This window comes from Octopus bimaculoides, chromosome 2, assembly GCF_046866305.1.
Source record: "Octopus bimaculoides isolate indiv1 chromosome 2, ASM4686630v1, whole genome shotgun sequence".
In the NCBI taxonomy this organism is placed as follows: Eukaryota; Metazoa; Mollusca; class Cephalopoda; order Octopoda; family Octopodidae; genus Octopus; species Octopus bimaculoides.
The window spans coordinates 60,034,688-60,048,870 of NC_142929.1; the positions used below are offsets into that span (position 1 = coordinate 60,034,688).

Below are 14,183 nucleotides of genomic sequence, written 5' to 3' on the forward strand. Positions count from 1 at the left end.
ACATTATGTCTTAAAGGGATTTCCCTTGGATGAAATACTACAGTCTGAAAGCATTTAACAACACACAGACATTAAGTACATTGGGTCAATAATGTGTGTGCGTGTTTAGATATGTGCTCTATCAAAGTTATAAGGTGTGAGTAGTGTTGCTTTGTATTTTCAAAGACGTATAAAATGAAGGATCCCTTACTTAAAAATAAGGTAAAGGTTAGCAACAGGAAAGGCATCCAGCTGTAAAGTAATACCTCCATAATATATTCATCTAACCCATACTTACATAAATAAAAAAAAAAACAGACATAAAATGAAACAAATGTATACACTCTGTACCAATTCTACTACCCTATAAAGAGTAGAGTTAATGGTGATATACCCAGTATACCATATACCCAGCCAGAATGTACGGTTCTTAAACATTATTCATTTGTTTATTTATTTAATAGGCACCAGATTGTAGAGGTTTTCTATGCTATCAGGTGAAGTAGAAAGAAACACACCAGTAGCACTAATTGTTTCCTGCTTGTCACATTCCAGTTGTTATTTATAGTTGATGAGGTTATTTTTTTTTCTGAATTATGTGTCAGTATTGAAGTTAGTAGAGATTTGCTAGTCTTTTGTAGTTAGAGTAGCTGAAGCAATGCTTTTCTTGGCAACATCCACCATCATTATCTTTGGCTTATTATTTTCATTATCACTTTTGTCTTTGAAGCCACATAAGATTAGTAACTTACTTAATTTTAGTAAGGGCATTATTTTACCAGTCCATTATTTTGCTTTAACAGGTAAACTGGATTTCTTTTTTTAAGTGAAATATTCAATATAACAAGTCTGTGAGTCCTTTACCTATAATCATAAGTAAAATTTATATTGATACATTTCAGTATAAAAACGTGTATGTGTGTGTCTTTGTATGTATGTGCATGTGTGCACGTGTATCTAAGAATGAACAGCATGGCCGCAGTCAAAAATGAGTGAAACAAGTAAATGGTAAAAGGTATCTGTTTGTGGAAGCAAACATGGAAAAGCTGTAGCAGAGTTTATTCATTTGACACTCGTGAACCACTTTGATACTACTCAGAGTTTCTCATCAGATGATCCTTTGAGTGATGAAATCCTTTTTAGCTTCTGTTGGATAACATATAATGAATAACTTTGAATAGCATCAGAGCATATTAACAGCTTGAAACAAATGTGTGGAGAAGCAGTAAGAGAAAGACATTCAATGAAGAGAGACAGACCGACAGACAAACCGAGAGAGAGAGAGAGAGAGAGAGAGAGAGAAAGAGACACACACACATGCACACATACACATGCATGCAAAGAAAAAGAGACAGTGGGAGAGAAAGAGATTCCATTTCAAAAACTATTTCCTAAATAGATTATGTTTAATAAATTTTTAATAATTCCATTACTAGCAATGTTATACATCATTATTAACTATCATTATAATCATCATCACCATCGTTATAACCACACCTACCCACATGAACACGATACTGCTGCTGCCATGATGGCACACTATCTACTAACCTTTATTAAAGTTACTATCACTAAAAATGCCACCATTTATTCCGTGATAGCCACAAACAACAAATGTGATCTCCAGCATCACTGCTATCACTACTGAAAAAAGTCAATCACCATTATAATAGGCTCCTAATAGAGAACATCATTGCCATCATCGCTGACAACACCTTCACAACCTACCTATACACAACTGCTATCATAGCTAATTAACTCTACTACACTACCACCAACAAAAACAAAAACACTGCCACCACAAACGCCAGTACTGTCATAGATAATTCTGCCAAACCTTTTCGTCTCTTTGTACTAAATAGATCTCTCATCTTGCCCATGTTAACAAGTGATGAATCTCAACAACGAGGCACTTGAAAGTTATATAAGGGTCAATATGAAGCACCTAGAAGGTCAGGTGAAATATTAAGAGTGGTTGGAGAAGTGATACTTACCGATTTCTTCTTCCCAAGAATATGTCATAACTGGCTGTCGAATGCAAAAAAAAAAAAAAAAAAAAAAGAAAGAAAGAGAAAACGAAAGAAAACAACACTATAATTAGACAACAAAAAGAGAAAGAAGTCAAAACATATTCATTAATTCAACTATCTCCCACATGCGCACACAAAAGTCATACATTTAGAAGGAGGGAAAAAATGGAAGAAGATAGGGGAAAATATTCGAATGCATTTTCAAAGATATTTTGTCACTGACATTCTAGCTGATCAGTAAGAGTTTTGTCTGTTCTCAGTGATTTAGTTGATAGTCAACGAATATCATGGCCCTTCCATTAAGTTGGCCAATGCTTTGGAAGAAGTAAAATAGTCGGAAGCTGCTCCACACTGATCTTGGGAAAACTCTATGTTCTGACAGAAAGTTTGTTTCTTTTGTTTTTATTAATTCATAAGGAATTAGTCAGCTAATTTCTAGAGGCTAACCTGTTAAGTAGGTGTTTGTGCTTGGTTTAAAGTTCAACACTTAAAGTCAAGTATGAAGTGTGCACATACGCCAATAACACCGGTCACATAATTATCGCAGAAGAAAGGTAAGGGAGTTTGGAGATTACTTTCAACTATCTTCACTATTAGAAACAACTCAATAAAACACTTAGAAAACCATTCAATAAAGAGGGTGACACTCCCCAAGGAGAGACAATTCAGTGAGTAAAATACTAGTTGACTGCAGATTAGAAACTGTTTTACACTTTCATAATAACTTACTTTAGTACACATACACACACGTACACACACATTAAAAATATTGTTATTCTGTTATTGTTTTATTGTTTTTGCAATTCTTTGAAGTAAGATTTGAAATCCAAATCTTAAAGTTCACTGAACTCAGTAGTTCAAACTGTTGCTAGTAAGCCCCAAGATTTTGCCATTGTATATATATATATATATATATATATATATATATATGTTTGCATGTTTGTATAGGTATGTGTGTGAGTGTATGTATGTATGTATAAAGGCATGGAATTGTGTTAGACCCACCAGCCAGTAACCGGGGTCCTTCTGTGTCTGTTCTCTATTTGCCTGTGCATCTACTATATGTTTTTTTAACTTGCCAGTCTGTGTCTGTTTTTCTTGTTTGTGTATTTACTATACATTTTTTAACTTATATTTTCATTTATTTTGAGATAGATAGATATGTATGCAGGTTTCCGTTTTCTTATCCACTAAACCTTTATAAGATCTTGCAGATTTTTATAGTCTCAGACACCACTGTCATTTCTAGCATATGTATTAAGGAGTGGCATTCTCTCCCTAAGTTCAGCCATACTTTGTTCCACATAGGTTGGTACGAATCCTGTTGCTCCAATAATGATAAGCATGAAACTGAAAGTGCATCTTGCAATCTCCTCACCAATGGTTCACAGAGAATTTCTTTCCCCTGTATTTTTCTGATCGTATTTATGTTCAGAGAGTAGCCAATTTATGCAAGAGATCATATATTTATGGGACCCCACACAACATCATCTAGTCAGTTGTGTTTTAACTCGGTGGCTGTTTTAATTTTTAAATCCCAACCTATATTTTTTTAACCCATCGGTCTAAATATAGCCAACTTTGCTAGTATTCTACTCAGTTTCTATCAATCAAATTTCATTTACAAAGTATTGGTTATTTTGATGCAATGGTAGATGACCCTTGCCCAAAGTGCTATGCAGTTAAGATCACGCCTAAAACTACAAAGATTTGGAAACAAACTTCTTGATCATGACACCATAACTTTTAGAGTCTCTTTTTATTCATTACTTACATATGAATGAATTATACAGGTTTAAAGATATACATGTATAAAAGACGTATTTGTTAGGTGAAATATCCTCTTTTTTTATTTATGCAACATCCAGGAAAAATCACAAATGAGTAAGTGAAGTATGAAATTCTGAATTACATGTGAGTTAACCATGGTTATTCCATGCACTAAAGGATATAGAAATGAGATAACAGTTCTGGTCCTCAACTATAATAATTAAAAATAGTAATTAGAGTATTAAGAATAGTAATTAAAGCATAAGGTTCAATAGACTAGTGACGATTACAAGTACTTTGTATGAATTAAAATGACAGGTGAATTAAAAGCTATCATTTACATATTTGTGATGCCTCTCTAAATCTTTGTTCTGTTGTAATCTGATGTATTTCAGATGTACTTTGTATGGAGATATAATTTTTGATACGAGAGTATCAAAAATCATAAAAAAATATTCCAGCAATTAAAAACTATAATCACAATATGACTGTTGCTCCTGCTGTCTGTATTCATCATGTCCTCAACACAGTGGAACTTTGATTGAAGTCAAGCCAATGGGAGGTGAGCAAGCTATCAAGTGAGACAAAATAATGTGAGAGCTTCTGTGTCACTGGTTCTCAACCGGGGTCCATATAAGATATTTTGGGGTCTGCATAAACAAAATGGTAAAATGGGAGTTCACAGAAGTATTTTAGGGATTCATGAAAACATTTTTTGCAGAAAGCAACGAGGTTTCTTTAATACTTAACATGGTTCAACATGTATCAAGCCACTGAAGCAAGTTATCTCTGAGAATGCTATCGCAAAATTACACAAGTGAATGCATGAAAAACAAAACAGGAATTTTGTAAGAATTATCTTTAAAGCTGGTTTTTAAACATGGAATAGCTACTGGGGTCCACCAGAGTAAAACAGTAGTAAAACTGAGTCGAAATGTTAAAAAAATGGTTGAAAACCACCACTCTAAGCAATCACATAACCTGTTAGAAATAACAGCCAAATCTATTAAATTACACCTGACTTTTTTTAAAAAAGAAAGGATATGTTTGACAGTATCCAAAATATGAATATGCAAAAAGGACAGAATGCTTATGGTTAGAATCTTTTTTGATTATATATAACTTCTTAATCAGGGTTTCTGAGATAGCTAAGCAACAAGCAGATGTTGTCACACCAAAGTGTTTAGGACTATAGGCGCAGGAGTGGCCGTGTGGTAGGTAGCTTGCTAACCAACCACATCATTCTGGGTTCAGTCCCACAGCATGGCATCTTGGCAAGTGTCTTCTATTATAGCCTTGAGCCGACCAAAGCCTTGTGAGTGGATTTGGCAGACAGAAACTGAAAGAAGCCCGTCGTATATATGTATATATATATCTGTGTGTGTGTTTGTGTGTCTGTGTTTGTCTCCCTAACATTGCTTGACAACCGATGCTGGTATGTTTATGTCCCCTTAACTTAGCAGTTCAGCAAAAGAGATCGATAGAATAAGTACTTACAAAGAATAAGTCCCGGGGTCAATTTGCTCGACTAAAGGCGATGCTCCAGCATGGCCGCAGTCAAATGACTGAAACAAGTAAAAGAGTAAAAGAGTTATCAGAAGCTGTATCACTGCAACAAATTTTGATTTGCATTCCCTAACTCTAACCCTAACCATTTCTAATAGAGATACAAGGCCATCAATTTGTAGGGAAGAAATAGTTAATTATATCAACTCCAGCACTTGATTTGCACTTTATTTTAATGACCCTATCAGAATGAAAAATAAAATTAACCTTAGAGGCATTTTAACACAAGACACAAAGAACTGACAAGGTTGTGCACTTATTGTTCTTTTTGTGCTCTTTCCATGAAATCACTTCAATAACTGCTACTTTTCCCACGTAATTCTTCAAATTAATTCATGAAAAAATTACTCCTCTGCATGGAATTTGGTCATAAATTGTGCTTCAGGCCTTCTAAATATAGGAAAGAGCAGAAGACGACTGGCTGAAAACTTCTGTTAAAACTCCAAGTTTGTCATAGATTTTTAGATTAATGCTTTCTTGCCTGAATTTGATATCCTTTGTGAACATTTACGTCTGATTCTTCCTTTTGCTTGCCAATACCATCTCAAGGAGTCTTATCAGAAACAATGTTTAAATAGTTTTACATTGTACTTCTTTTGCAAAATTGTCACATAACACATCTGGTTTATGTGATCCTACATCTTAGTACTTATGTAATCTTTTACATCATGTATGTTTATTCTATGTTAGTCTTGCACTAAATCTCTTATGACTACTCTTATTAAATAGTTCATACATTTTAGTCCCCTGTAACTTATGTTGCTAAAGTATCAGAGGCCAAGATAATTAATATTATTATTTTTATTAATAAAGAAAATACTTATTGTTATTATCATCTTTATTTTCATCATTATCATTATTTATTACCATCATAATCATCAACATCAATATAATCATTATAACATTTTAGCAAAACCTATTATGTTTACAAAATTTATTTCTCTTCTTAATTTCCCTCTAGATTTATATGTTAGACAGATATGGCGTTTAGCAGTTTAAATGCCATCATTCTACGTAATAAATGAAGTTAATAAATTCTATGTCATTTTCAATAATGTATGTAATTTCAAGTTTTGAATCTGGTTAGCTTATGTGGATAGGAAATCTAATAGGGAAATAACAGTACATATCCTTTCAAAATTACATCATATCTGATATCGTAAAATATTGTGGGAAAATGTAAAGGAAAATGTATTTTAACATATGCTTCTCAGAACTTGGATCAAATGTTGTAAATTATGCTTAGTAAAGTGGGTGAGAAAAAAATGACACTTCTTTAAGTTACTGTAAAAATATTACCAAATGATCTACTGCTAAGATATATTTGAAAAAGTGTTTAAGAGAGCCACAAATGATTTAGAATGATATAGAAAAAATATTCCAGGGAAAATGTAAACTATATGAGTTGGGTGGCCACTTGTTTTTAACTTTATGAGACAATGTATATGAAATATATAAAAGTTGTTTTGTTGTGGTGGCCCTGATATTACAAACTGAAGCTTACAAAAGTCATTGAAGATTGGTAATTAAACTTGCTAAAAATAGCAGCTAAATCTCCCCTTTATTCCACTTTACTTTTTCAAAAATTTCACTCCACACTTATAAGTCATGGGCTTAATCCTGCTATATGGCACTGTGAACAAATATCTTTATCATAATTTTGGATTACATCCAAACCTGTGATAGACACTGCATAGAAGCCCATTGGACTGATTTTACCAGTAATTCAAAATTCTGTCTTTAGAGCATATTGTGCCATGCTGATTTGGCTTAGAACCATATTAACCTTTTAGCATTTAAACTAGCCATATCCAAACCAAACACTCTACTTGTTGGATCTTTTCAATCTCAGTCACAGATTTTTTAATTATTTTTTTTTAACTAAACTGTTTGAAACTTCGGACACTGGTTGAATGTTTCACATAGAACACGGTTTACTCTTCATGTTTTTGACAAAAGTTTGTATTTTAGAAGTTATTTCATGTTAAAGTTGTCATATTTGTGTAATTTTAACCAATCAGTGATGTGTATTCACCTGAAGAAAGTTACTGCTGTTTGCAAAAGTTATGGAAGAGTGACAACATCTGGGTCATCGGGTCATCTGTTTTGGACACTGCATACATATATGTACGTAAATACACAGACACTTGTATACGTATACACACACACACACACACCAATACATATACACACATGCAACTCATAGAATGCTGAGGAAAGGAAGGGAGGTGGGTGTGAGGAATACATAGCTTTAAGGAGGAAGGGGGATTGTGAAGTTGACGTCAGTTGTTCATGCAGCGTTTCTGCTGTCCATCACACACACACACACACACACACACACATTCATATGTAAAGCTGATAAAACCCCGAATGGGAGCAAGGAAAAGGTGAGGGTTTAATAAATTAATATGCAGTGGTGGGGGATTGCTAAGTTTATATAAGCTGTCGTTCAGATTGTCAACACACCACTACTCTCTCCTTTCTCTCTCTCCCTCCCTCTCTCTCTCTCACTCTCTCTTTCTCTTTACGATTTGTCACATTAAAAAAATCAGGGGCAATCGCTGAACGAGTTAACTGAAAACGATTAAAATGTGTATTTGTGTGTATGTACATGTCTGTAAGTGTATGTGTGTATGTATGCATGTATGTATGTATGTATGTGTGTGAGAAAATGTGAGAATCTGTATAGTTACTTGACCTGCTGGAAATAATAGCCAAATCTCAATGTCACACGCTAACATTAAATAAACAAGAGGACACATTGGATAAGATGAAAAAAAATACACACACACACATACACGTATGTATTCCCTATAAAAAAACTTTCTATTTTTCTCAACCACATTTCTTATCTTTTATACTTTTCGCTCACCTGTCTCTCTCTCTCTCTCTCTCTCTCTTTCAATGACCCAGAAGTTGTTGCTGTTCCATTACTTTTGCAAACAGCAGTAACTTTCTTCAGCTGAATGCACATCACTAATTGGTTGAAATTGCCCAAATACGACATCCTTAACACGAAATAACTTCTAAAATACAAAATTTTGTCAAAAACGTTAAGAGTAAACCATGTTCTACGTGACACATTCAACCAGTATCCAAAGTTTCAAACTGTTTAGTTAAAAAAAAATTCATTAAAAAATCTGTGACTGAGATTGAAAGGATCCTACTTGTTTTAGGTTCAAACTGACCAGATATAGCCTCTAACTGCTACTCTACAATGTCATTCTAAAATGTCATCAGCGTCTTGAAGCTGTGATTAATTCAAAGCAATGTGAATAAGCAAGAATTACACTTGACAGAATAACCCGAATGCTAAAGCATTAATAGTACACATGTCAGTAAAACACTCAGCAACTTATATATTAATTCAAAATGAGTTCCGCATTCAGTTGACTGAATGCTCATCAGCAAAACAAACTGAAATTTTATTATCATCATAGTTAAAAAAAATCAATGCATATTTGTTTTTCATTTAATAATATTATTATTATTATTATTATTATTATTATTAAATAATAATAATAATAATAATAATAGTAACATTGAGGAGTGCCTTGAGGTTTCTCCAAGACACCTGATGAGGGCTGGAGGGTGTATCAGCTGAAGCGTTGTGTTGGCGACAAGCATGATGAGGACAAGTATCTGTGAAATGTAAAAAAAAATGTAAGTAATTCCTCATCTCCTAAAATCCTAGTGTTTATGTCTGAATCAATCACATTGGCTTTGCTTATTGTGAAGTGACAGCAAAACATGCTGGTAATATCTCATCAGTGAAGATGAAAATGAGACTGTGAAGGTCTAGAAACTTTGATGAGAGAAATAGGAATTGTGTTATTTCAAACAGCAAGAAACACATTCAAAAAATTGAGAGAAAAAAGAAACATTGAAAAATATAAAACTAGACTAGCACCCACTACACTCTCAGAGTGGTTGGCGTTAGGAAGGGCATCAAGCTGTAGAAACTCTTCCAAATCAGATTGGAGCCTGGTGTAGCCATCTGGTACACCAGTCCTCAGTCAAATCGTCCAACCCATGCTAGCATGGAGGGTGGACGTTAAACGATGATGATGATGATGATGATGATGATGATGATGATAGTGGTAGGGTGAGATTTGAAGGAGTTTTGACTGGTATTTCTAGCAGACCAAAGGAATGCTTAGAATGCTTCCATCTTGGCTCATTGACTACAGTTAGCTGGAGGTGGGATTACTAATCAACAACAGAAACAACAAAAACTGCTGGTGGTAATCTCTCTAAAAATAATATTATTACTGTTGTTGAACTCATGAAAATGATGTCAATTTTTTTCTCTCCCATATAATCAATCAACTCTCTACCCACTTATAATAAAGCTTTCCATATTATATCAATAATGCTGCTACCAAGCATCTATCATGATCTTATATAGTACTTCACATCGACAAGGTTTGCCAACAAATTTCCTCACCTTATTCTACACCTACATTATTTCTGATATCTTAATCTTTCACTGGAAACTTAACTGATCAGATATGTGAGCAGGTAAAAGTTCTTGACAATTTATTTTGCCAAAATTTCAATGAGATTCATTCTTGCTCACATCTCCCTTGAGGTTCTACTGACACTCTGCCATGCCTGTAATTGTTATTGCACAGAAGCCAGTTTTGTGAGCAAGAAACGAGAATATAGTATGGCTGTGATAGTGCAAGAGATGTAGGTGTTGAGAGAAAAACACACACACACACACACACACACACACGCAAACACACACACACAAACATACATTCATACACATACACTAAGTTATTGAGTACTGAGAATATTTGGTCATTTAGAGAAAAAAAAATGTCACAACTAGCCTCATGCTTTTCACTACTTGGATGCCAAGAAAGCTGTGAAGACATTGTTCATTGACTCCTTGTCTACTCATCTACTATCTTCTTTATTTTCAATTGCTTCTTAGGTAATATGTGCAAAGGATATAGGACAATTATGGTTGACTGCTTAGAAGAGAAATAATCTCTTCATCTGGGAGAATAAAAGTAACCAAATGCTGTTTATAATGTGCTGTATCCAACACTGGCTCATGGCATTGTATGTGTATGCGTGTGTGTATGTGTGTGTGTGTGTGCGTGTGTGCATATGTATGTATGTATGTGTGTGTTCACATATATATGTGTGTGTGTGTGTGTGTGCGTGCGTGCTTATGCACATGCACATATAAATGTTAAACTGAAGTTACTATACTAAAACAACTTAGAAACTAACAAAGGAATATTTACTGTTGGAGAACTCAATACTGAGTACAGACTCAAATTTATTGTAAAATTTATTTCCAATGGGATTTTAAATTTCATCTTTTCTTTTTCACTAATTAAATAACTTGTTAGGTTATACATATATATATTAAATTCAAATTACGACAAACGTAAATAAACAAACGAAGTTTGCTTTTAGAAGCGTTGAGATGTCCTTTAGAAAGTTAAAGAAGTGATTTTAAATTCTCAATCGCAGAATAATGCTAATAATATAGCCTGAACAGGATAAATTATCCCTATTTTGTAGAGAAAAGTGTAGGTGGCTAGCTGTGGACTCAAACTCACATCCCCGTGATTACATGTCACGATGCTTTGACCGATTAAGCTAAGCTACCCACTACAAATTCCACTGCAAATAAAGATATATAAATCTCGCTTTATGAGACGCTCTCATATGTTAAATTCAAATTACGACAAATGTAAATAAACAAACGAAGTTTGCTTTTAGAAGCGTTGAGATGTCTTTTAAAATCACTTCTTTAACATATATATATATATATATATATATATATATATATATATACATACACACACACATATATACACATACATATATATATACACACATACATTTATATGCATACAGATATACATACATATATATACGCATACATATACATGTGCATACACAGTCACATACACATATATATGTGCATACATACATACATACCTATATATATATGTATGTATATATATATATATATATATATATATATATATATATATATATATATATATATATATATATATATATATATATATATATATATATATATACATACATACATACATATATATGCATACATACATATATGTATTTGATGGAAATGCTTAGGTTGGAGAAATCGGTGGAATGGTTGGCAAGGGCAAATGGAGTGAGGTCGGTGTTGAGGAGGGATGAAGAGCATGTTCTGAGGAGGGTGACTGCGCTTGAGATAAATGGAGCGTTAAAGTGAGGTAGACTGAGGAAAACGTGGAGGGGACAGGTGGAGGAACAGATTGGGAGGGTTGGTTTGAAAATGGAAGATGTTCAAAACCAGGTAAGATGGCGAGATGGTGTGAGATGGTTGCTATGGCATTTAGGTAGATCCGGCCACCCCGGTTAACAAGGACAAAACCTGGATTTAAAATACTGGAAGATGATGATGATGATGAACCATACATACATATATATATATATACCTATAAACATGCATGCATTCATATATGCATATATACATATATATTTACATGCATATATACATATATACATACATATATATATATATAAATATATGTATGTATGTATGTATGTACACATGTTGTAGATGCATCTGATGAGAACCCAATAAGTTTCGAAACTGTTACATATATATTATTTCATACCTTGATAGTGTGTGGACTTAAACCCATGTTGACAAGCTCCTGGTATTTATAAAGTGTTAAACACTTTCAGCATGCAAATTTGGGACTCCTTCATAGAGTAACTGCTGCATTTCTTGAGTATATAATCAGTTTGACTGTTTATTTTGCTGGAGACTATCAGAATGAGTGTGGACGCCTCTGATGAGAATCCAATATGGTTCAAAAATCGATTAAAGGTGTTCATTATTTTTTTTCAGTCTGCTAAAATTTGCCCTGCTTATAATTATACCATATGTTACATACATATATATATATATGCATACATATATACAAATGTATATATACATACATGTATAGATATATATACATACATATATGTACATATACATACAGACATGCATATATGAATATATACATGCATAAATACGTATATGGATATATATACATACATACATACATACATACATACATACATACATACATATATGAATATATACATGCATAAATACGTATATGGATATACATACATACATACATATATGAATATATACATGCATAAATACGTATATGGATATACATACATACATACATATATGAATATATACATGCATAAATACGTATATGGATATACATACATACATACATATATGAATATATACATGCATAAATACGTATATGGATATATATACATACATACATATATGAATATATACATGCATAAATACGTATATAGATATATATACATACATATATATATATATACATGCATAAATACGTATATGGATATATATACATACATATATATACATGCATAAATACGTATATGGATATATATACATACATACATATATATATATATACATGCATAAATACGTATATGGATATATATACATACATACATATATATATATACATGCATAAATACGTATATGGATATATATACATACATACATATATATATATACATGCATAAATACGTATATGGATATATATACATACATACATATATATATATATATATATGCATAAATACGTATATGGATATATATACATACATACATATATATATATATACATGCATAAATACGTATATGGATATATATACATACATACATATATATATATATATATACATGCATAAATACGTATATGGATATATATACATACATACATATATATATATATACATGCATAAATACGTATATGGATATATATACATACATATATATATATATATACATGCATAAATACGTATATGGATATACATACATACATACATATATACATGCATAAATACGTATATGGATATATATACATACATACATACATACATATATACATGCATAAATACGTATATGGATATATATACATACATACATATATATATATATATATATACATGCATAAATACGTATATGGATATATATACATACATACATATATATATATATACATGCATAAATAGGTATATGGATATATATACATACATACATATATACATGCATAAATACGTATATGGATATATATACATACATACATACATATATACATGCATAAATACGTATATGGATATATATACATACATACATACATACATATATACATGCATAAATACGTATATGGATATATATACATACATACATACATACATATATACATGCATAAATACGTATATGGATATATATACATACATACATATATATATATATATATATATATATAGGGTGATAAATTGAATATTAATCCAATTTAAAACCAAGTGGCCTAGCATATAAAAAAATCTGAAAGTTCAGAAAAAATTGTATTACACATGTAAAAGGGATGACCACTAGGTGGACATCCAGTATGCTAGAAAGAGGTCGTCATCATATATATATATATATATATATATATATATATATATATATATATATATATATGGTGTGTCGTTGATGACCTCTTTCTAGCATATTGGATGTCCACCTAGTGGCCATCCCTTACACACGTGTAATATATATATATATATATATGACCCCTATTGCCTCTGTATGGTTTACCCCATAACACTTCTGTTTTAAAAATTTTACACTGAAAGTGCTTACACACTCAATATGAAAACTTCCTTCAAAAACGTATGTATCATTCTGTTTTACTAAGATTTTATGAATAATTAATAACTTATAAGGAAACAATGCTTCTAATATTGTTACTGTATCAA

General features: G+C 32.1%; 1 long non-coding RNA gene across 1 annotated transcript in view; it reads right to left on the reverse strand.

The window, feature by feature from the left end:
* The window catches only part of LOC149137082 (uncharacterized), a 56,303-nt gene extending 50,959 nt beyond the window's left edge, over positions 1-5,344 (reverse strand). The window contains exons 1-2 of the long non-coding RNA XR_016237898.1: positions 5,277-5,344; positions 1,974-2,007 (exon numbers count right to left, since the gene is read on the reverse strand). This is a non-coding gene — a long non-coding RNA (uncharacterized LOC149137082). The remainder of the gene's footprint in view (positions 1-1,973; positions 2,008-5,276) is intronic.
* Between the last annotated feature and the right edge of the window lie 8,839 nt (positions 5,345-14,183).